This window comes from Neofelis nebulosa, chromosome 9, assembly GCF_028018385.1.
Source record: "Neofelis nebulosa isolate mNeoNeb1 chromosome 9, mNeoNeb1.pri, whole genome shotgun sequence".
NCBI lineage: Eukaryota > Metazoa > Chordata > Mammalia > Carnivora > Felidae > Neofelis > Neofelis nebulosa.
Genome location: NC_080790.1, coordinates 128,623,485 through 128,645,247, shown reverse-complemented (window position 1 = coordinate 128,645,247; position 21,763 = coordinate 128,623,485). Strand labels below are relative to the sequence as shown.

At 49.1% G+C, this 21,763-nt stretch overlaps 1 long non-coding RNA gene across 1 annotated transcript; it reads left to right on the top strand.

Annotated features, from left to right (window-relative positions):
- The first annotated feature begins 14,080 nt into the window (after positions 1–14,080).
- On the top strand, positions 14,081–21,351 carry LOC131485890 (uncharacterized). Its single transcript, XR_009249061.1, has 4 exons — positions 14,081–14,704; positions 17,311–17,348; positions 18,708–18,851; positions 19,769–21,351. It is a non-coding gene; the product is annotated as an uncharacterized LOC131485890 (long non-coding RNA).
- The last annotated feature ends 412 nt before the right edge of the window (positions 21,352–21,763 follow it).

The following is a 21,763-nucleotide window of genomic DNA, read 5'->3' as shown; positions in this document are numbered from 1 at the left end:
GGATCCTGGACATCATTTGAAAAATGAACTATTTTACAGAGGTGCTGGGGCGCATGCAAAAAAACTATATATACTGTACATATATATATATATATATATATATATGCTATACTGATATACTCTCTATATTACATAAGTATACTATACTAATATACTGTATGTAATGAGAAGGCCTCATTAGTAGAATAGTTGGAAACTGACATCAAGAACCCCAGATACACGAGCTTGAGTGCGAGGGCTGGAAGGGGCTTCTGCGACATTTGCGTATGACAGCACAGTCTTCCTGGGGATTCTTGGCATCACGGAGAAGTGCAGCAAAACTCTCAACACAGTCTTAGAAGTGCAGAAGTCTACAAGATTAATGGTCTCAGCCAGGAAATGGCTCTTTTGGAAAAAATGAAACCATGAAGTACAAATGCAACCAAGATTAATGAAAAGGATGAGACCACATTATGTGCCGAATGGAAAACTTGAAAAACGTTTTGTGGACCGGTTTCAGTGGAATGGGGGACCTCATCTAGGTCACCAAGTGACCTGCGAATGTGGGAGCTCCCAGAGGCCCCTGGAAGTCAGGATTCACTTGCCTGTTGAAAGATGAGTCTGTACAATCAAGTGGCCTGGGTGCTTGGGGGCAGCTAAAGGGAAACATGGTGGTGGGTGCTCTGTTCCTGTGGTCTCCAAAGTTATATATAACATATACAATAATATGTGTATGTTGTAATACATATTATCTGTGTATTACATGTTATATATAATAAGCTATATATAACATACACAACAATATGTATATGATGTAATACATATTATCTGTGTATTATATGTGTATTACATGTGTGTATTATTATATATTATATATAATAAGTTACATATAACATATACAACACTATGTATATGCTGTAATACATATTATATGTGTGTATTATTGTATGTTATATATAAGTTTTATATAACATACCTAACAATATGTATATGTTGTAATACATATACATATATGTATGGTTTTAATGCATATACATATGTGTGTGTAGTATCGTATATCATACATAATAAGTTAATACATAATAATACACATATATGCATCGAATATACAATATATAATATATACATATTATATATATGCTAAATACAAATATATAATACATATTATTATATTGTTGTATGTATTATTTATAACATATATAATTTATTTTATAATATACGATGGATTACAAATATAATTTTAAAATTTACTGTGCACCTAAGCCTCTAAGGGTTTAAAAATGTATTTGGATGGAGTTGTCACTGGAATTATCGGTAGTGCTCAACTGATGGAAACAACGTAAAGAGAAAAATGTGGTGTTTTCCAACATTAAAAGGATATTTGTAGACAGCATCATTTACTCTCACGGGGAGGGGCCGGGGCCCAGATGCCAGCGGGCCGAGTTGGCTCTCGGACGCCCAGGCAGTGTGTGCACCATGGGAAGGCTTGGGATGGCTGGAAACCATGCTTTTCCTTTGCAAAACGGCAGAAGGAGAATCGTGCAAGGAAGGTGGGAGAAGAGAACAGACGTGTGGACCACACCGCAAGCGTGTCCTCGGGCCGATCAGTTGAGGCAAGAGGAACACTTGGAAGCTTTGAGGTGTCCGTGCCCTTGTGCCCCTCGGGAAGCGTGGCGGCGGCCCAGGAGCGCCTTCCTTCGTCAGCGTGGACCTGATCGTTCGGACTTCTCTCTTTCTGCTCGCACGGTAAGAGTCAAAATTGCGTGAGCTGCATTTGACCCTTTCAAAAGCATTGTCTTACCTATCTGCCCGTGGCCGTGCGGTGAGGGGCCTGGACGGGAGTGGATTTCCAGCTCTCGCCCGCTGTCTGTGTCACAGCGGTAGTTAATATGCTCCCGCCACTTTGTCCTCTTCCTGCTTTTCTGTCTCCCTTCTCTCTGTGACCCCACCTCTCCTCCACGTCCCCCTTCCTTCCTCCACCTTCCTATTTATCTCCATCCTTGATCTAGCTTCTCTTTTCTCTTCCTTGTCCCTAAACATTTCCACGGAATTAAGTCTTGAAAGCTATTTGCATAAAACCATTACAAAGGGGGGCGAGAATGACATTTCTTTACGGGCCTGGGTCAATAGCTTTGACAAATGAGACTGATCTCGGGGAAAACAAATTGTTAGCGTTATATTGAAATTTCGCTGTGGGTATTAAATATTTGCATGGGGTAACCAAACACTCTCGGGTTTAGGCAGATGAATTCCATTCCAAAACCACTAAAATGAAAAGCCAACTGCAAATTAGGTTTGAAATGGACCTGCCTGTCCTCAGAGATTTCGCAGTGACTAATGGATTAGTCCCCAAGTGGAACACAAGCTACTTTGCTTTCATAGGAGCGAGGAAGACTAATAAAGCCGCGTCTCTATGCAGCCCCAGTCAACCAGGCTTCGTCAACCTCTGTTAAATAGCCCGACGCTTCTCCGCCGAGCTTCTTAATTAAGTCGCAATAAGAGCGGGCCCTTGAGAAATCCCCAAATGCCTGAGTTCTTGGCTTAATATTCTTTCCTAGTGGTAATGCCGAGAAGGAATGGGAAAGAGCGACTGACCCACCCCCGGCAGACTCCGTTAGTGCCCCACCAAGAACTTACGTATGTGAAGTCGGAATGAAATAATCATAAAGCGGTTTCATTTTTAGGTTATTTGTGAGACGCTCCACACATAAACCGAAGGCTCTGCCCAGGCAGCTTCAAGACAAGTGTCCTGCGCCCGTCCTCACAGCCCCTCACTGGACACAGAGGGCTGGGCTATGCTAGAGCCGTCGCCCCCCCGTCTCGGGGGTCTCACGCCCAAAATTGTTTGTGTGTTAACTTACGTGTTATTTGTGTGTTTCCTTGTTCTCACGTGAGGTCCACCGGCGGTCCAGGCGACCCCCAAGGGCAGCGTCCTCGTGTGGACTCGGGGGGCTTCCACTGGGCGGGCTGGACCTTGAAGCACTGGCTGCCACCATCACCGTGAAGCGCAGAGGGCCCCGGGCGTCCCGCACCTGCCAGAGATGCTTCAGTAAAGTGACGCACGGCGCCTCTTCCAGCCACACTAACTGCTTAGAGGGTGTCCCGCAGCCCCACCCGGCTTCAAGGGGACGGGTCGTGTCAAGCCGCTGTTTCTGGAAGGAGGACAGAACGTTCCTGAGCAACAAAAGCCTCTCTCAAATTTTGTTCAAACCAAACCGCCTTCTGCTGTACAAAAACTCCAGAGCTGTCAATAGACAGCCCAAACTTCTTCAGCTGCCCTGGGCATCCCAGCCTGGGTGCTCCCAGCCGAGTGATGCAGGCAACCTTGTCTCCCTCCGCTCTGTTCCCTGCTGTGCCCTCGGGACCTGGAACATGCCCCACGTGGGGAGGGGGTGCTTCACACGCACCTGTTAGTGAGCGAATTCCCTGAGCCTCAGTTTCCCCACCTGCCCGGTGCACTTGCTAGTAATAAGAGTCGCCCTGAAGAATGAACTTCTAAAGTATTTTAAAACGCTTGGCAAACAGTAGAGTCCCGTGCAGGGGTAGGTTGGCATCACCGCCACAGCGGGCGTGGGAACCGGTGCATGGCTGTGACTGGAAACCGGCTCACTCATGTCTAGGGCCTCTTGTGGTCCGTGATGTGCTGGGGAAACTCAGAGATTCCAAATGCTGCAACTTTCAGGGTCAACATACCACTCGGTGCTGAGCCCAGCCCTTCCTTCTTTCTAGTTAATCAGCAGAGACTTCGTTTTTTGTTGTTTTGTTTTGTTTTGTTTTGTTTTGTTTTGTTTTTTACCGGCTTTCAAACCACAGGGATGTTTCGGCTCTTGTCTGTGCTTCTGTCTGCCCTGCTCTCCTCCCCCGCCTGTACCCACCATCAGCACCGGTCCTATCACGGTCGCTGGCCAGCTACCGCTGTCCCAGCCCTCAGAGCCATCGGGCGCACCGTCCAAAGGGAGAGCTCCTTTGCCAACATCCCCGCCAATGATCACGTCCACATAGCCTCGTCCAAGGGCAGGGGCAGATCACATGCCCGCTCCAAACGAGGCACGACGGCCTGGGATGAAACGCATAGATCGACAGGCCTACACCACCTATCCACTCATTGGCCAAGTGTGTACCAAGCAGGGACAGAGCTCCGGGCTGCGTCCCAGGCATTGACGGTGGTGCAAACGACGGACGGAAGTGCCGTCCTACCGGAGTGAGTGTTACCATCGGTTGCATTAGTTCTCCTGCCGACTCTCTTTCTCATCACCCGTGTGTGTGTGTGTGTGTGTGTGTGTGTGTTGAGGGGGCTGAACAGAGAGAGTTTTCCCAATGCCTTCCTGAACTAACTCTCCTTACTCCTGCCACCATGACTATTACTACCTTTCTTTCAAAATATTTAATATGAGCTGACAGGACGCTGTGCTTTTGTTTCTTTATGTTCTGTCTCCCCCACGGAGTATGAGCTCCATGAACGAGGGCCAGGTACCTTCCATCTATGTTCTGCTTTGCCCGTGTGTCTGGCACATAGTAGTTACTGGGTGACTACCTGTAGTGGACAAAGGAAGGGCGGAGGTAGAGAAGGAAAGAAGGGAGGGGGGAGGGAGAAAGGAGGAGGTAAGAAAGGAGGGAAGGAAGGGGGGAAAGAAGGAAGGAAGGAGGGAAGGAAGGAAGGTGGAAGGAGGGAGGGAAGGAGGGAAGGAAGGAAAGAGAGAAGGAAGGAAGGAAGGAAGGAAGGAAGGAAGGAGGGAAGGAGGGAAGGAGGGAAGGGAAGAAGGAAGGAAGGAGGGAAGGAAGGTGGGAAGGAAGGAAGGGGGAAGGAGGGAGGGAAGGAGGGAAGGAAGGAAGGAAGGAGAGAAGGAAGGAAGGAAGGAGGGAGGGAGGAAGGAAGCCGTAACCTCCAGTCTGACTCTATTTGGGGACGGGACCTCTAAGGAGATAATCAAGCTTCAACGAGGCCCGATGGGACAGATGGAAGAGGAGACATCGGCCGTGTGTGCACACGGAGGAAAGGTGATGTGCGGACACCGTGAGAGGGTGGCCGTCTATAAGCCAGGAAGGGAGGTCTCACAAGACCCTGACGCTGCCCGGGGCCTTGATCTTGGACTTCAATCTGCAGAACTGAGAGAAAATAATTATCTTTCGTTTAAGCCCCCACGTCTGTGCTAGCCTGTTGCGGTGGCCTGGGCAGACAAAGACAAGGACGCTCTTCTGGAAGGACCGGCCCCTTCCTGCGGCAGGCAGGGCCCCTGGAAGGGGCAGTTCGAGGCCTCCCTGGGGTCTGTCACGTGGCAGAGAGAGCACAGAACACTCGGCGACAGGAGGGAGGGGACGCACGCTACAAATGCAAACCTCCCAATTTATGCCGCCGTAGATGAAGGAGGCAGAGTCTTGGGAGGAAAGAAAAGGCAACCTTTTGTTTTCTTTGCTTTGAGGCTCAACAGCAGCTGTTTTCTCTCCCCGACGGCTGCGCGATCAGCGAGGATGGGGGTCTCCTTCCGGAGAGGACCTCTGGGACCTCAGGCAAAAGGAAACATCCCCCACTCTGAGCCCGTGTGTCACCTCCTTCTGTCCACACCCCAGGCCCCCGGGCAGGGTCAACCTCAGCACGGGTGCCATTTAAGGAGTGGCCCCAGAGCCATACCCACCAGAGTGTCACCACTGCCTCCAGATGACCATGGACCTTTCCAAGCCTTGGTTTCCTCATCAGTAACGACACACTGAGAAGTCCTCCTCTCCTCCCTGAGAGGGTCAGTGGGAAGTTGCAGCCACGGAGGGCAGGGTGGGAGTGGTGGGGGCAGGGGAGGGCAGCTCCGGGGGAACAGACAGCTGTGCCTACAGCGATGAAGGCCATGCAGCCAAGTCTCCTCCTCCTTACTTTACAGACAATTTAGAAATCTGGAGTCTGCCGCTGGCATTACTTTGATTCCAAAACCGAAGGCCCCGCTGAAAAGAAGAACTCCAGACCAATTTCCCTGATGAACATGGAGGCAAGAATCCTCAACAAGATACTAGCAAACTGATCCAACCATACATTAAAAGAATTATTCACCAAAGGGGCACCTGGGTGGCTCAGTCGGTCGAGCATCTGACTTCGGCTCGGTCATGATCTTGCAGTGGGTTCAAGCCCCGCGTCGGGCTCTGTGCTGCCAGCTCGGAGCATGGAGCCTGCTTTGGATTCTGTGTCTACCTCTCTCTCTGCCCCTCCCTCAGTTGCGCTCTGTCTCTCTCTCTCTCTCTCTCTCAAAAATAAATAAACACTGAAAAAAAATTTTTTAAAGGAATTATTCAGCATGATCAGGTGGAATTTATTCCTGGGATGCAGGGCTGGTTCAATATCCACAAACCAATCAATGTGATACATCACGTTAACGAAAGAAAGGACAAGAACCCCATGATCCTCTCAATAGATGCTGAAAAAGCATTTGACAAAATACAGCATCCTTTCTTGATTAAAAAAATCCTCAAGAAAGTAGGGATTGAAAGATCATGCCTCGAGATCATAAAGGCCATATAGGAAAGACCCACCACTAGCATCATCCTCAATTGGGAAAAACTGAGAGCTTTCCTCCTAAGGTCAGGAACACGGCAAGGATGCCCACTCTCATCACTGTTTTTCAACATAGTGTTGGAAGTCCTAGCCTCAGCAATCAGATAACACAAAGGAATAAAAAGCATTCAAATCAGCAAGGACAGGGTGCCTGGGTGGCTCAGGTGGTTAAGCGTCTGACTTCAGCTCAGGTCATAATCTCATGACATGAGTTCGAGCCCCGCGTCGGGCTCTGTGCTGACAGCTCAGAGCCTGGAGCCTGCTTCGGATTCTGTGTCTCCCTCTCTGCCCCTCCCCCGCTTGTGCTCTGTCTCTCTCAAATATAAATAAACATTAAAAACAACAACAACAACAACAAATTGGCAAAGAGGAAGTCAGACTTTCACTCTTCTCAGGTGACATAATACTCTGTCTGGAAAACCCAAAAGACTCCACCCCAAAACTGCTAGAACTGATACATGAATTCAGCAAAGTCACAAGATATACAATCAATGTACAGAAATCGGTTGCATTTCTATACATCAATAATAAAGAGAAATCAAGGAATTGATCCCATTTACAATTGCACCAAAAAACAATAAAATACCTAGAAATAAACCTAACAAAAGAGGTGGAAAATCTATACATTGAAAACTATAGAAAGCTTATGAAAGAAATTGAAGATGACATAAAAAAATGGGAAAACATTCCATGCTCATGGATAAGAAGAATAAATATTATTAAAGTGTCAATACTACCCAAAGTAATCTACACGTTCAATGCAATCCATATCAAAATAACACCAGCATTCTTCACAGAGCTAGAATAAACAATCCTAAACTTTGTATGGAACCAGAAAAGACCCCGAATAGCCAAAGCAATCTTGGAAAAGAAAACCAAAGCAGGAGGCATCACAATCCTGGACTTCAAGCTGTATTACAAAGCTGTAATCATCAAGACAGTCTGGTGCTGGTACAAAAACAGACCCTCAGATCAATGGAACAGAATAGAGGACCCAGAAATGGACCCACAAACGTATGGCCAACTAATCTTTGACAAAGCAGGAAAGAATAGCCAAGGGAATAAAGACAGTCTCTTCAGCAAGTGGTGCTGGGAAAACTGGACAGCGACATGCAGAAAAATGGACCTGAACCACTTTCTGACACCATACACAAAAATAAACTCAAAATGGATGAAGACCTAAATGTTAAGACAAGAAGCCATCAAAATCATCGAGGAGAAAGCAGACAAAAAAACCTCTTTGACCTCGGCCGTGGAAACTTCTTACTTGACATGTCTCTCTGGAGGCAAGGGAAACAAAAGCAAAAATGAACTGTTGGGACCTCATCAAGATAAAAACCTTCTGCATAATGAAGGAAATAATCAGCAAAACCAAAAGGCAACTGATGGAGTGGGGAGAAGGTATTTGCAAACGACATATCAGATAAAGGGTTAGTATCCAAAATCTATAAAGAACTTATCAAATTCAACACCCAAAAAACAAACAAACCAGTGAAGAAATGGGCAAAACACATGAATAGACATTTCTCCAAAGAAGACATCCAGATGTCCAACCGACACATGAAAAAATGCTCAACATCATTCATCATCAGCCAAATACAAATCAAAACCACAATGAGATACCACCTCACACCTGTCAGAATGGCTAACATGAACAACTCAGGCAACAACAGATGTTGGCGAGGATGCGGAGAAAGAGGATCTCTTTTGCAGTGTTGGTGGGAATGCAAGCTGGTGCAGCCACTCTGGAAAACCTAGAGTGTATGGAGGTTCCTCAAAAAACTAAAAATAGAACTACCCTACAACCCAGCAATTGCACTACTAGGCATTTATCCATGGGATACAGGTGTGCTGTTTTGAAGGGACACATGCACCCCCATGTTTATAGCAGCACTGTCAACAATAGCCAAAGGATGGAAAGAGCCCAAATGTCCATTGACTGATTAATGGATAAAGCAGATGTGGTATATAAGTACAATGGAATACCACTCGGTGATGAAAAAGAATGAAATCTTGCCATTTGCAACAATATGGATGGAACTAGTGCGTATTATGCTAAGCGAAATTAGTCAGAGAAAGATAAATGTCATATGATTTCACTTCTATGTGGAATTTAAGATACAAAACAGATAAACATAAAGGAAGGGAAGCAAAAATAATATAAAAACAGGGAGAGGAACAAAACATAAGAGACTCTTAAATACAGAGAACAATCTGAAGGTTGCTGGTGGGGTGTTGGGTGGGGGCAAGGGCTAGATGGGGTGAGAGGCATTAAGGAAGATACTTGGGATGAGCATTGGGTGTTATGTGTAAGTGATGAATCACTAAATTCTATTCATGTAATTATTATTACACTATATGTTAACTAACTTGGATAAGAAAAAAGAAAGAAAGAAAGAAAGAAAGAAAGAAAGAAAGAATGAAAGGGGGGAGGGAGAAGGAAAGAAAGAAAGAAAGAAAGAAAGAAAGAAAGAAAGAAAGAAAGAAGGGGGAGGGAGAAGGAAAGAAAGAAAGAAAGAAAGAAAGAAAGAAAGAAAGAAAGAAAAAGGAAAGAAAGAAAAGAAAGAAGGGAGGATGGAAGCAAAGGAAGGAAAGGAAGGAAGGAAGGAAGGAAGGAAGGGAGGAAAGGAAAGGAAAGAAAAGAAAAGAAAGGCAAGAAAGGAAGGGGAAGGAAGGAAGGAAGGAAGGAAGGAAGGAAGGAAGGAAGGAATCTGGAATCAACCAACTAATTAAAAATAATTTTTTTTTTTAATTTTTTTTTTCAACCTTTTTTTTTTTTTATTTATTTTTGGGACAGAGAGAGACAGAGCATGAACGGGGAAGGGGCAGAGAGAGAGGGAGACACACAGAATTGGAAACAGGCTCCAGGCTCCGAGCCATCAGCCCAGAGCCTGACGCGGGGCTCGAACTCACAGACCGCGAGATCGTGACCTGGCTGAAGTCGGACGCTTAACCGACTGCGCCACCCAGGCGCCCCTAAAAATAATTTAAATAGCTTGTGGTTTGGATTTAGCTTGGGGGCATCAGTGTTACAGAACTCACTGGAAGTAGAAAGAGTGAGCTAGGTCCGGCCCTGCCACCTCCTAGCAGGGAAATTCTGCCTTTCAATGTGCCATGACTCAGTTTCTTCATCTGTAAGTTGGGGATACTAATCACACGTACCTCACTGGTCAGTGGCTCACTGTGAGATTTGAATGAAATAATGTAAGTAAAAGAACTTTGTAAAGTACGGTTCACTCATTCATTTGCTCATTCGCTCAACAAGTCATGATTGACGGACTGTTATAGAGCTAACCCTGCTCCAGATCCCCCGGGTGCGGAAAGACGGAGCCATCTAATAATCGACGGTGAAGACTTTGGACCACTCTGCCCTGCACCAAATCCTGTCTCCCTCATTCACCATCTATGCAAGAGTTAATTAATAATACCTGACTCAAAGGGTTAGTCTCAAGTTTAAGTGAGTTAATATTTGTCAGGCATTTGCAGCATGCCTGGCCCAGAAGAATTACTCTAGAAGCTTCTGAGAAGTCATTTTCTTTGACACAAACGGGAAGCTAAACTGAGCTTTAAGAAACATAGCTGAATATCTTACTTGAAAATATACAAGAGTTAAAGGTATAATGAACACCCACATCACTGAATTCTTTAGATAAAAAATAAAGGTGAAATTATTAATCATTAGCCATTGAGAACACAGAGATACCTAGAATGCCTTAATTTATAAGGGTTGCAGAGTTAGGATTATTCCTACTGCCATTAGAGCACCTTAGGTTTCTTTAAGAAGTGCTGGGTTAATAACACAAGCGATCTGCGAATACATTCCATTTATTAAAAGCATAAAAACATTTAGATGAGGCTTCAGTTCCCTTTGATATCCGATGTTATTCTGCAGTAACATAAAAAGCAAAAGCCCCCAAAGTAGCTTAAAAGTTAGGTCGCTTAGCGGTGGAAACCCATGTCCGTGGGCAGGGCAGTGGGAAACTACAACACCCTCCCTGTGCTTTCCCCACGATGGCAGCTCCCCGGTCATCGTCCAGAATGTGTCACGGAGGCAAGAAAGCGAAACACGACCTCGGTTAGAATGGCGTCCTCCCCTGGGTGACAAACACACTTCATATCACATTCCATTGGCCACAGCCGGGCCCGGATGGCTCCCAGCTTCACAGCGCGATGAAGGTCAGTCCCAGACGCCGCCACTTTGGAAAAGTGCTGCGCTTTTCTGTGCCTCAGTTTCCCCCACTTGTCAAACAAGAAGAGAAGTACAGTGCCCATTTCAGAGCCTCGATAAGGGAAGTCAGAGAGATAATAAATGTAAAACGCTTAGCATTCTGCTCAAGAGATGTGAGCTATGTTGCGGCTGAGGTTGCTGGAGATAATGATTTACGCCTATAAATAAAATAGTGTGTGTACCTAAGAGGGAAATCATCGTGCTCTGTAATTTACACATGGCTGGATTTTCAGCACTAGTAGGAGGAATGATCTTCTCTTATATTCCATAATTTTAGTGTGTGTGTGTGTGTGTGTGTGTGTGTGTATACACAATGCAATATAGCAAGTATATTATGATAAAATATGCATGCAAACCACCTGTTTCCTTCTAGGTCTGTGAAAAGTTTGGTTGTGTCAGAGCTTTACTGGTTTTGACCGGAGGCTGCCGCCTGACAGAGCCAACGGCAGGTGCACGCTTGGCATTTCCTCCCTCAAACAAGAGGCGAGGGCTATTCTCCACAGGCGGCTCTGGCCCTCGTGCCCACTGGCCCCCGTGCCCACTGGCCCCTGGCAGTCTGACGTCAGGGAGGACACGTGAACGAGGAGCACCGATTCCTGATGGTGACATAGCTGGGGACCCGGAGTCGGAGCCGTGACGAACAAAGGAGAGTGAGTTGGGGTGGAAAAGAGGGCGCGCAGGCCATTCCCAGGGACTGGGGGCCGAGGAAGGGTGGAGAAAGGGAGGCGTCTCGGCAGAAGCCGCGTCCCGGATGCAGAGGCTCAGGGAGGGGGCAGGTGGCCGTGCCGGTGAGGGAGCGGGGGCAAAAGTCCTGAGAATTGACGTCCGGGGTCCAAAGGCCGCGAGGAGCCAAGGAGCGCAAGGGCTCTGGGCCGACTCTGGAGGCCAACTGCCTAGACGGATGTGAACCAGGTTCTTGAGCCCGAGCTCGCTCTGGGGCCCGCGGCTTTGCTAGTGTCAGGCCATGTGACCCAAGTTTGGCCAATCAGACCTTCTCACCACGGTGATTGGCTCACGAATAGCATGTGACTGCAGTCAGAGCCAATCAGAACTAACCCTGGGCCTTCCCTGGAGGAACTGGAGACAGGTGCCAATATGGTGGGCCCTAGGACAGAAGGAGGTGAGACCGAGTGCCGAGGTCCCCATGGGGACAGTGTGCCTCAGTGTGAGGTCAAACCAAGCAGACAGAGGGAGTCAGTCCTGATGAAGTTTATGCTTCTAGACTTGGACTTGCCCAGGTCACCTCTATCCCTGACCTTTCCTTGGCATGAGCCAGTAAACTGTGTCCTAACCGGAAACCGGTTGGACCTGAGTTTTCTGTCACTTATAACCAAGTACATCCTAATAGCTACAATGTGCCTCCTTGATGGCTGACGGTCATTGTCTCAGAGTGGACGAGCAGACCGGCTACTCAACAGTGACACTTGAGGGGATTTCTTGGCCCAATAAATAAGTGATGTTGGCGTCTCAAAAATTGCATTTTACTTCGGCTGGCTCTGAGAAACCCAGTGTTAATTCATCCTTGAAGATCACGAAGGTCTTTGGAAGAGCCCCCCCAGCCACCAATATCAATTTTGTTTTGATAATTTCTCTCTGCATTAATGTCACATGCAGCTTCATGCGTATCCAGCCCGTGCAGAAATCCCCATGGCAGTCAGTCAGTTTGGTTGACTTGATTTAAAAACAAAAAACAAAAAACAAAAACTAGGAGCCCCAATTGAACCCCTAAAATGTGTTTACTCTAATGCATTAATGTTGTGCTTATCAAATCAGAACTGTGTTACCCCCTTAAATTACTTTGAAAACAAAATCAATACTTTATTTAACTGGAGTCAAGAAAAGAAAAAGGGGGAAAAAAATGCCCTGAGGAATCTGTGTAATAAGTTTTACTTGCAAAGAAACAATATGGATAAACGGGGGGGGGGGGGGGGGGGAAAGAATTTCAGTGTAAAGCCAGGAATCTGGGTAGCTTGGAGGAATACACGGGCCCCTAACTTAATATTGTTCATTTCTGTGCACCTTCTAGCAAATAGCTCACCCGGGCTTGTCAAGGAGAGGTTGCTTTTTAAGCAAGTCATGGGAATAAACAACCTTATGGCATTTTTAATAGTGGCAGTGGTTGGATTTAACACAGGTGTTTATACCATGTCTTTAACCAAATATTTGAGATCATTAGAACACTGGGCTGCTTATCAATGCTTTCCAATTGGACCCTGGGGGGCAAAATTTGATCTAATTCAGATACCTTCACCTCCGTTCCCTGTGTGTGTTTTAAATTGGCAATTTCTCAGGCTTTTCTGCTCCAGGTCAGAGCTCCTCTGTACCGAAGAGAAATGGTAATTCCCCGTGGACTGAAGGATGAGGCCCAATATCCTCTACGATCTCAGACTCCCCATCGGCTAATCTTCTGCTAGCACTCTGAAAATATCTGATGACAAGCAGGAGGCACATTTCTTCGAGAAAAGCTGATGAGCGTTTCCCGGGGAATGGATAGTGGACTGAGTCTGAACACAAGAGGAAGTCAGAGGGCCGATGATTTCACCGGCTTCCAAATCTCCCCCACTTGCCTCTCCGTTTTGGGTCTCCACGTGTTGGCCTTAGAAGTCGTGGAATCCTAGCATTTGAAGAGAGTTTGAAATTCTGGAAACCAACTCATCGTTCAGTCAATCGTCTGTGTGCATTTTCATCAAACGCTTCCTGAGCGTGTCCCCTGCACCTGGCCTTGACCCTGGCCCTGGGGACACAGCAGAGATGGTGAGCGGAGAGCCATGGTCTCTGGCCGGTGTATTTGAGGAGACGGAAAAGGGGGATAAAAGGCCAGCAAACACATAAGAAGATAATTTCAGCGACGACCAGTGCCATGGAACATGTAGGACTGAACATTGTGCTGCGCAGTAGGGGGGTGGGGAGAGCACCCTTTAGTCCCGAAGCTTCCATGGCTGTCCTCATTCCTAACACCTGACTCTCAAGATTTGCTTCACTGCATGGCCCTCCTCATAGCTTACCAATAAAGCTCATTTTTTTGGCTTATGTTAACTAGGTAGAGCCACCGTCTCCAGTTTGTAACCAAAGAGCCCAATAGACCCGTAACGGAGAGTGTTTGAAAAATCATAAAGAATTCTCCCTGGTAAGACCGTCCTTGGAAGAATAAGAAACAAAATTGAGATTGGGACATTGGGGGAGGGAAGGGTAAAGGCTTTCCTGTTTGTAGGAGACACCCAGCATGGTTTTGGCCGCCCTGCACGTCCGAACACGCTTCCCGTATGTTACAAATTCGGGGGAATTTCCCCTCTTAGCAACCACCCCATCCTCACCGTCAACATGGGAGACTTGCCTTGTCACTTCTCTGGCAGGTAGAGCACAGTCATGATGTGGACTCGGCCAGTCGGCACCCACGCGGGGACTTCCACTGAGGGGCTTGTGACATAAGGGAACCAATGGGAGCATTAGGACTGGTTCCAGAGGTGGAAGTGCTGGAATCCGGTGCCCACGGTCCCCACTGGAGAGTTCCCCAGTGTCGTTCAGACATTATTCCCAAATGTGCAGACTCCGACGAGCCTGATGTGCTCCCAGAGTCTGGGGGCTCCCCCGACCCCCTTTCCTAAATCCCTTTCCTGCTCCAGTGGCTGGAGTGAGCCCCAGCGGGGAAGCACCCCGACAATGTGCAGCCCAAACCTCCCACTTTCTGCGCTCGCTCGTCCCCTCCGTGTCTGAGCAGTTGGCGGCCCTGCAGAGCCACCCCAAGTGTCTGATATGGAAGAGCCTCTCCTTGTCACCTCCTGGAGGCAGCTGACAGACTAACAGAGCAGAAAACATGGAGTTTTGCTTCCAAATAGGAAAATTGGATTGTAAATCAATGGAGAGCCCATCTGGGAGCGCGTTCTCGCAAATCCCGAACGCCACAAGCTGGAGGACACGGTGTCCCTGGAGAATACTCTGTGTTGACATCAGTAACTACTAAGGTAGGATTTTCCTGGGCGAAGGGGAGGGTTGCAGACAGGGAGACGGTGTGGTCCGGTCCGCTGAACCGGGCAGAGCCTGGGTCCTTGATGTCGCGGGGGCCACGCTGGTAGCCCTGGACCGCCCACATTTGTATGAGGCAGGAAGACACTTTTTATCCTGTGTAGGACACTGTCATTTTGGTTTGCGGAAAGTCACGGCAGAGTGCGATCTCAGCCCAAACTCAGGCCATTTTGCTCAGCACTGCGCTAGAAACTTGGAGCAGAGGAAGGAGGCACTGAGAAAAAGGTTGATATGTAGTTTTAGTTAAAAGTCTGATTATAGAGACAGTACGACACTCCAGGGCCTGGGAACCGGGCTCCCTGGAGCCCCGACTCAGGGATCGGTCAGGGCAGGTGGGGCGTGGGAGCTGGGCCCCGAGACTGGAGAACGAGACAGGAGAGCAGAGAGCAGGGCTCACCTTCCAAGGCTCAGAAGCACAGTCGTGCCTCGCTGCCAAGTCAGAAGGGAAGAATTAACCCCCACGAGAGGGGGTTCCTGCAGGAGATGGTGTGGACGAGGACTCACCAGCAGTTGAGATGTAGAGATAAATGCATCTTGCACAACGCCCGGGGCACAGCCAGTGCTCAAAACTTTTTGTTGTGTGAAGGAAAGATTGAATGACTCTATGAATAATCAACCAACCAAAGAACAGAGAGGCAAGTAAAGGATGGGCACTAGGTGTTTAAAAATTTTGTTTTGATGTTTTTATTTATTTTTGAGACAGATCATGAGCAGGGGAGGGGCAGACACAGAATCCGAAGCAGGCTCCAGGCTCTGAGCTGTCAGCACAGACCCCGATGTGGGGCTCGAACTCACAGAGTGTGAGATCACGACCTGAGCCGATGTCGGACGCTCAACCGACTGAGCCACCCAGGTGCCCCCAGCACTAGGTGTTTAAATTCCAGCTTTACCATTTAGCTGTTGCTGAGTGATCCAGGCAAGGTACCTAGCCTGCTCCCGCGTGTGGAAGTTGGTGTGGAAGATGATAAAGCCTCTCCTTTTAGGGATTCGGGTGAGTGGGATGTATGCCTATAGGCATAGAAATAGATGTGCATTGCCTAGTTCAGTGCCTGGAAAACATCAGTGTTCAATAAATGCAGACTCATAACACGCTCGGGTCATGATCTCATGGTTCGCGAGACTGAGCCCTGCGTCGAGTTCTGTGCCGACAGCTCAGAGCCCGGAGCCTGCTTCGGATTCTCTCTCTCCCTCTCTCTCTTCCCCTCACCCACGCACGCACGCTCTCTCTCTCTCAAAATAAACAAACATTAAAAAACTCCATGTACTTCTCACATCGTTAACGCCCACATTTTTATCATAAGTTCACGCTGCTGCATCTGAAATACTTAACACTTCCATTATAAAAGAAAACTGTTCTATCACCTTTTAAAACTGCGTGTCCAAGTGGACATTCGATACCACAGTGGTAATTTGATATCGACCATCAGTGATTTTAAAAATATCGGAGACACTCCTCTGATTGTGGGAAATTCTGCGTTATTTCTTTGTCTCCTGGAGCTACTCCCCTGGTAAGATTTGAGGTGAATGTGTCATATTTTTCCGCTGGCAAGTCTTTTATTCCAACGAAAACAACAAAACACGTATATTCCAACAAAAACACGCCTAAGTTACAATTGAAAATTTACAAGTGTCTGTGACTGTAACACTTTTAAATGTTAAACACGTGGCTCTGAATTGAGTTCTCAGAATTGGGAATAGAGCCCAATTGGTCGAAGCCGTCAAACTCTTGTGGGACTATTTTTCAATTAATTCGCGTATTCCGGAGCGAGTACGGCTTCCTGTTCTAGTGAGAAGTCACAGCATCAGTTCACCCTGCTCTTTTGTTTCTTTGGGTCGGGCCGATGGAAGCGTGGCGAACCTTGTTCACGTAAACAAACAGGTGGGAAATTGGAGAGTTTCTGTCAAACGCCACTCAGCTCTTTGAATGTCTTCTGCCAACGTGGGCTGCCATGCTTTCCGGCTCCTGATTCTGTTTGCCATTGGATGCGGAGAAGCGGTGGGGGTGAGAGAGGAAGGGTCCCCGGCCCCCCGGCCCCCGCTGCGATGGAACCCCAGCTGCCTGTCCCCTCCAGGTCACCTCCTGCCTCGAGGCTCACTGTGCACAGCCCTTCTGTCTCCAGATTCCAGAAACCTCCCTCCCCTCTCCTCGCCCAGGGCCCCCCTGGTGCTAGCCAGAGCCCTGCACTGTCCTTTGTAATTTCCCTCCGTCCTCTGCCCACACATTTGAAACAGTACCTTTGTGAAACTGTCCTCAAGTCAGCCGATAGGAGTGTTCCGGCCGTTCTCTGTTGGAATTCCGACTGATCAATCATTCTTTTATCAAGTGGGAGAGGAAGGGCATTTGTAAGAGGGGGTGTGGAAAAGAAGAAGCCGCGGACCACACATGTCAGTCAAGGATCCAGAAATTGATTCTCTTAAAGCTCTCTGTGTCTGGGAGCCTTTAGAAAGTCGTCATGTATCCCCAGGGGTCTGAGCACTTCGATTTGATGATGGCTGATCTAATACCTGACCATCTGCCCCTCTCTTTTCTGCCCTGTCATTTCAGAAACGGTACTGGGAACCAGAACGTCGTTAGGAAAGCTGGTGAGGTTTGAGCATCCAGGCTAAAGGCTGCAGAGAGATCCCCTGTAGCCACGACGTGTGACCCCCACCGTTGCCCTCATAGCGGGGAAGCAGAGTCCCTCCTCGAGCTGACGTTTGGGGGGGACTGGTCTCAGAGGGCCAGGCCCCCAGCGTCACCTGCTTGAGTTGAGCACTTATCACTCTGGTAGGGCAGCCTGTCTTACTTCTTCATCTGCCAGGCTCTCTGCAGTGCTGATTTAGACATTCCAGACGACCCCCCAAGAGTGCTTTATTGCAGTGACGAGCCCCTGAGCTACAATAACATGCAAAGAGATAGGGGTCCCCGGGCCAGGCTGGCAGCTGTCGTTTAGGTGGGAACCGATGTTAACATGTGTGCAGGATCCACCTGCTAGCAGAGGGGTGGGGGTGGGGGAAGGGCGGCAGGGAAGGGGGATGGGGTGATGATCTCTGGTTCCCCGTCCCCGAATCCAGCTAGAAAGCCCGGGGTCAGCTGCCCAGGATTCTAGGTCTTGCCATCTCACCATCCCCGTTGAGACTGGAGGCCCCCCGGCATTGGCTGTGGATGTGTTTGCATTCGCTGCCACGGGGTCTTTTCCTTCGGGGTCACTCAGGGGCAAGCGCTTCTCCCCACCTTTTCACACAAGGGGAGAGGCTCACACATCTTTGTTGGGGTTGTCGCTGGGTCTTTGTGAGGGAGACGGGGTCACAGATGTGCACATTCTTAGAACACTTTGCTGGGAAGGCGGGTATAAATCCAGCCTGCTTCCCAGCCCATTTCTCCCGCCCTGCTCGGCTGCCCGACGTTCGCCGAGGCCAGGCTGGCGTGGGGTGAGAGGAAAGGAATCCTGCTCCTGCCTGGACAAGCTCAGAGGATCCCCCCTGCCCCCCCTGCTGCCACCTCCTTCCCCTGTATGAAATCAGAGGCTGCGAATGAGAAGGGATGAGGGGAGGGGGTCACACCATCTCCCCTGTGGGGGTCAGGTGTTCTCACCTTCTGCCTAGGTTAACTGGCTCAGCCACTTTGTGGTTGGCCTTGTTTCTGTTTTCAGAAAAATGAATGGAGGCTCAGAGAGGGGCAGTAACTCACCCAAGGTCACACAGCCGGCATAGGGCAAGGGCAGGATTTGGACACAAGAACCCTCTTATCCATCCATTCATTCAATATTTGCTGAGTTTCATTTAAGGGACAGTCACTAGAGAAAGAGCAGTGAACATACTCAGCAAAGCCCTACCCTAGCGGGCTGGGTTGAGGAAGACAGACGAGGAACAATACCCAGTCCACCAGGCAGGGATCGTGGCCGTGGGGGGCAAATAAAACAGAATAAAAGGCAGCCTTGGGCGTGGTGTCCTTTTTATAAGGTCCTCAGGAAAGTGACAGCCAAGCACAGACCTGAAGAAAGTGACGGCATGAACCAAGCTTCTAAATGAGGAAAGAGAGCTCAGCGAGCACAGCAAGTGCAAAGGCCCTGAGGCAGAACCTTGTCCCACACGCTGGAGACACAGGTAACTGCCCATGTACTTCCTGGAGTTCCATGCGCAAGGAGATGGTCAGCGAGCAGTGGTGGGAGCCGTCTGCCCCGGGGGCAGCAAGGGGGTGCATTATCTGCAGGAAGTTTCCAACCAGTAATAGAACGGACTCAAATTCAAGAATAAACCACTCCTCCCCACCAGGGCAGATAGCTCCTCCTCGCCTCCCTACCCATCCCCCAACCCCCGCCATGCCTAGAATGACACATTAGGCCAGAAACTTTTTCAGGGCCAGGCCTATTGGTCCTGTTTCTTGTCACATCCCCAGAACTTAACATCTTGGTCTAGAATCCACTTTTTGTTGAAGGAATAAGCAAATAGGGGCGAAAAAAAAAACCCCAAACCCAACAGGTGTCCTTGGAGAGCCGTGAGCATGTGGCCAAGTGTGAATGACATGACAGCTTACTGATAAGATGCTGGAACCCTGGCAGGGCCTGGGCAGAGCCGCCTGCTGGGGCTCCACAGGACCAGGGCCCCCGGGTGGGGCCCCGCGTGCCACGGCTCCTTCCCTGTGGACGGTCCAAAGCAAGTACAGGTCGGCGCCTTCCTGCCTGGCCACACTCCTCTGTGCTGAGGCCGCAGAGGGCCCTGAGCGCAGAAGCCCCAGCCCTGGTCTCTGTCCTGGGAAGAGTGATGGCGCCTCTGGCCCACTGCCCGCCCCACGCTGCTCTAGGGGGATCTGAGCAGCCCGTGAAGACGGTGAACGAACAGAGAGGCCTTGGAGTCCCAAGGCCAGGATCAAGTCCTGGCTCTATCAGCAGCCGGCTGCATGACATTGGCCGGGATGCTTTCACCTTCTGGGCCTCGTCTGTGAGCTCGGGCTCCGGGTAGGGTGACCTGGAAGGTTTATTTTTAACCCTGACTTCTCAGGAATCCGGCTAATTTCGCCCCAGGACTATTCTACGCAGAGCACTGTCGGAAATTCCGAGCCTTGAAGGAGATGTCCTGACGGAGGTGATGGGAGTCACACGCGTGCGAAGATGCTCGCCGAAGCGCGGCAGCCTGTTAGACTGTTTGTTGTGCAGCCTCTGCTCTGTCTCCCTCCGGAGGAGAATGGAAGCAGCCAAAGCAGTGACATGTGTTTGCTTTGTAAACCACCAGTCTTTGCGGTCCGTTTGCCCGCTCATCAGCAACCCCGCAGCAGTACTGGAGGTCGGTACTGTTATCATTGCACCTTACACGGGTGGGGAAACCGAGGCACGCTGCCCAGACCTCTTCTCAAACTTCTCAGGAGCAGATTTCCACCATTCCCAGCTTCCCTGGTCTTTCGCCCGGGCCCCACTCAGGGTCCCTTACGTGCTACCCAACCCCACAGAGCTGCAACCATAAAGACTCAGTTTTTTAAACAAATGGACCAGAATATGTTTTGCATCCGATTCTTCTTGAGCCCCGCAGCGCGGTCTCCAGGAGGAATCGCACTCGTTCCAACAACGGAGTCATGGTCAAGGTGCTCAGAGCTGGAGCGGGAACCGCACAGACATCTGCCCCTTTATTGCAGAGCCACACCTTGCCCGACCGTCCGACAGCACTCCGGACAGCGGCACATTTCCTTACTATTGATTTTGAACCCGAATCAGCCGCAGACATTTGTAAGTGCCAGCCCCGCTCTCCAGGGCCAGGCAGGTGGACATACTATCCTCACAGTCGCACAGAGGCCCGCGCTCGGCAGGGCCCACGCTCGGTTTAACGCTCTGCCCTTCGCCGATTTGAAATGCTTCAGAAGTTTTGGACACAGGACCCTGCATTGGGCCCCAAACCTTATGTAGTGGGACCCACCTCCAGTTTGCCCCAGTTGGTGTATGTATGTTCTCAGGTATTGAGAAACGCAGGTTTCGGATTAAAGGCAACTCCCTTCCCAAGAGAAATCTCCAAGTGTCTGATCAGTGGGTGTGTCCCCAGAGGGTCCCACTCAGAAAAGTCTGTGCTCGTTGAGATTCATAAGTGCCACTGAGTTGGTTAAACAACACAGATCCTACCACTGCTTAGCTCATACCTGAAGAGTGAGGTCACGATTTTAACATCTAGGCCGGGCCAGAGATGGAACATCACTGGAGTGTGGCCAGGAGGCTCCCGGTTAGTTTCTTCCTTTCTCATTTCCTGCTTCAGGATAGGTTTGATCAGGGTGTCACTGAGCTCTGGCAGTCCTGTTGATAGGTCTGGGGCTAGAGCAATTTGTGTTCTGTGCCCCAGATTGTCTATACTTGGGTAAAGTGATGCCTTCCTCCTTTGGTTGGTTTGTCCTGCAGGCCCCACCCAAGTCCCCAAGGCCCCCATTGTCACCCACCCAGGAGGTGCTATGAGGACCCATAGCCTTTCCCATCACAGTTCCAGAAATGCCCCCAGCACCAGGCCATTCTTCCCTCCAAAACATTTAGGAGAAGGCTTTGAACAACTAGAAAATGAAGAAGACAGTTTCCCAGCATAAAATGAAAACATGGGGCCTCTTGTTAAAAAATTACTAGGAATTTCAAGACAATAGAGCATTAAATCAAGCAGGAACCCTCCTAAACACAGGTCCTGCGACACTGCCTGGGTTGGACATGAATGTGGCCAATCTTATTTCCAGGGTCCTGAAACTCATCCTGGGGTGAAATCCAGGCCATGTGTCTTTGGAAAATAATTACAAGAGAATCCGAAGCAGGCTCCAGGCTCTGAGCTGTGAGCACAGAGCCTGACGTGGGGCTCGAGCTCACAGTCCGTGAGACCATGACCTGTGCCATGTCAGAAGCTTAACCGACAGAACCACTCAGATGCCCTTGTTTGTTTGTTTGTTTATATATTTTTTATGTTTATTCATTTTTGAAAGACACAGAGAGACAGAGCACAAGCAGGGGTGGGGCAGAGAGAGAGGGGGACACAGAATCTGAAGCAGGCTCCAGGCTCCGAGC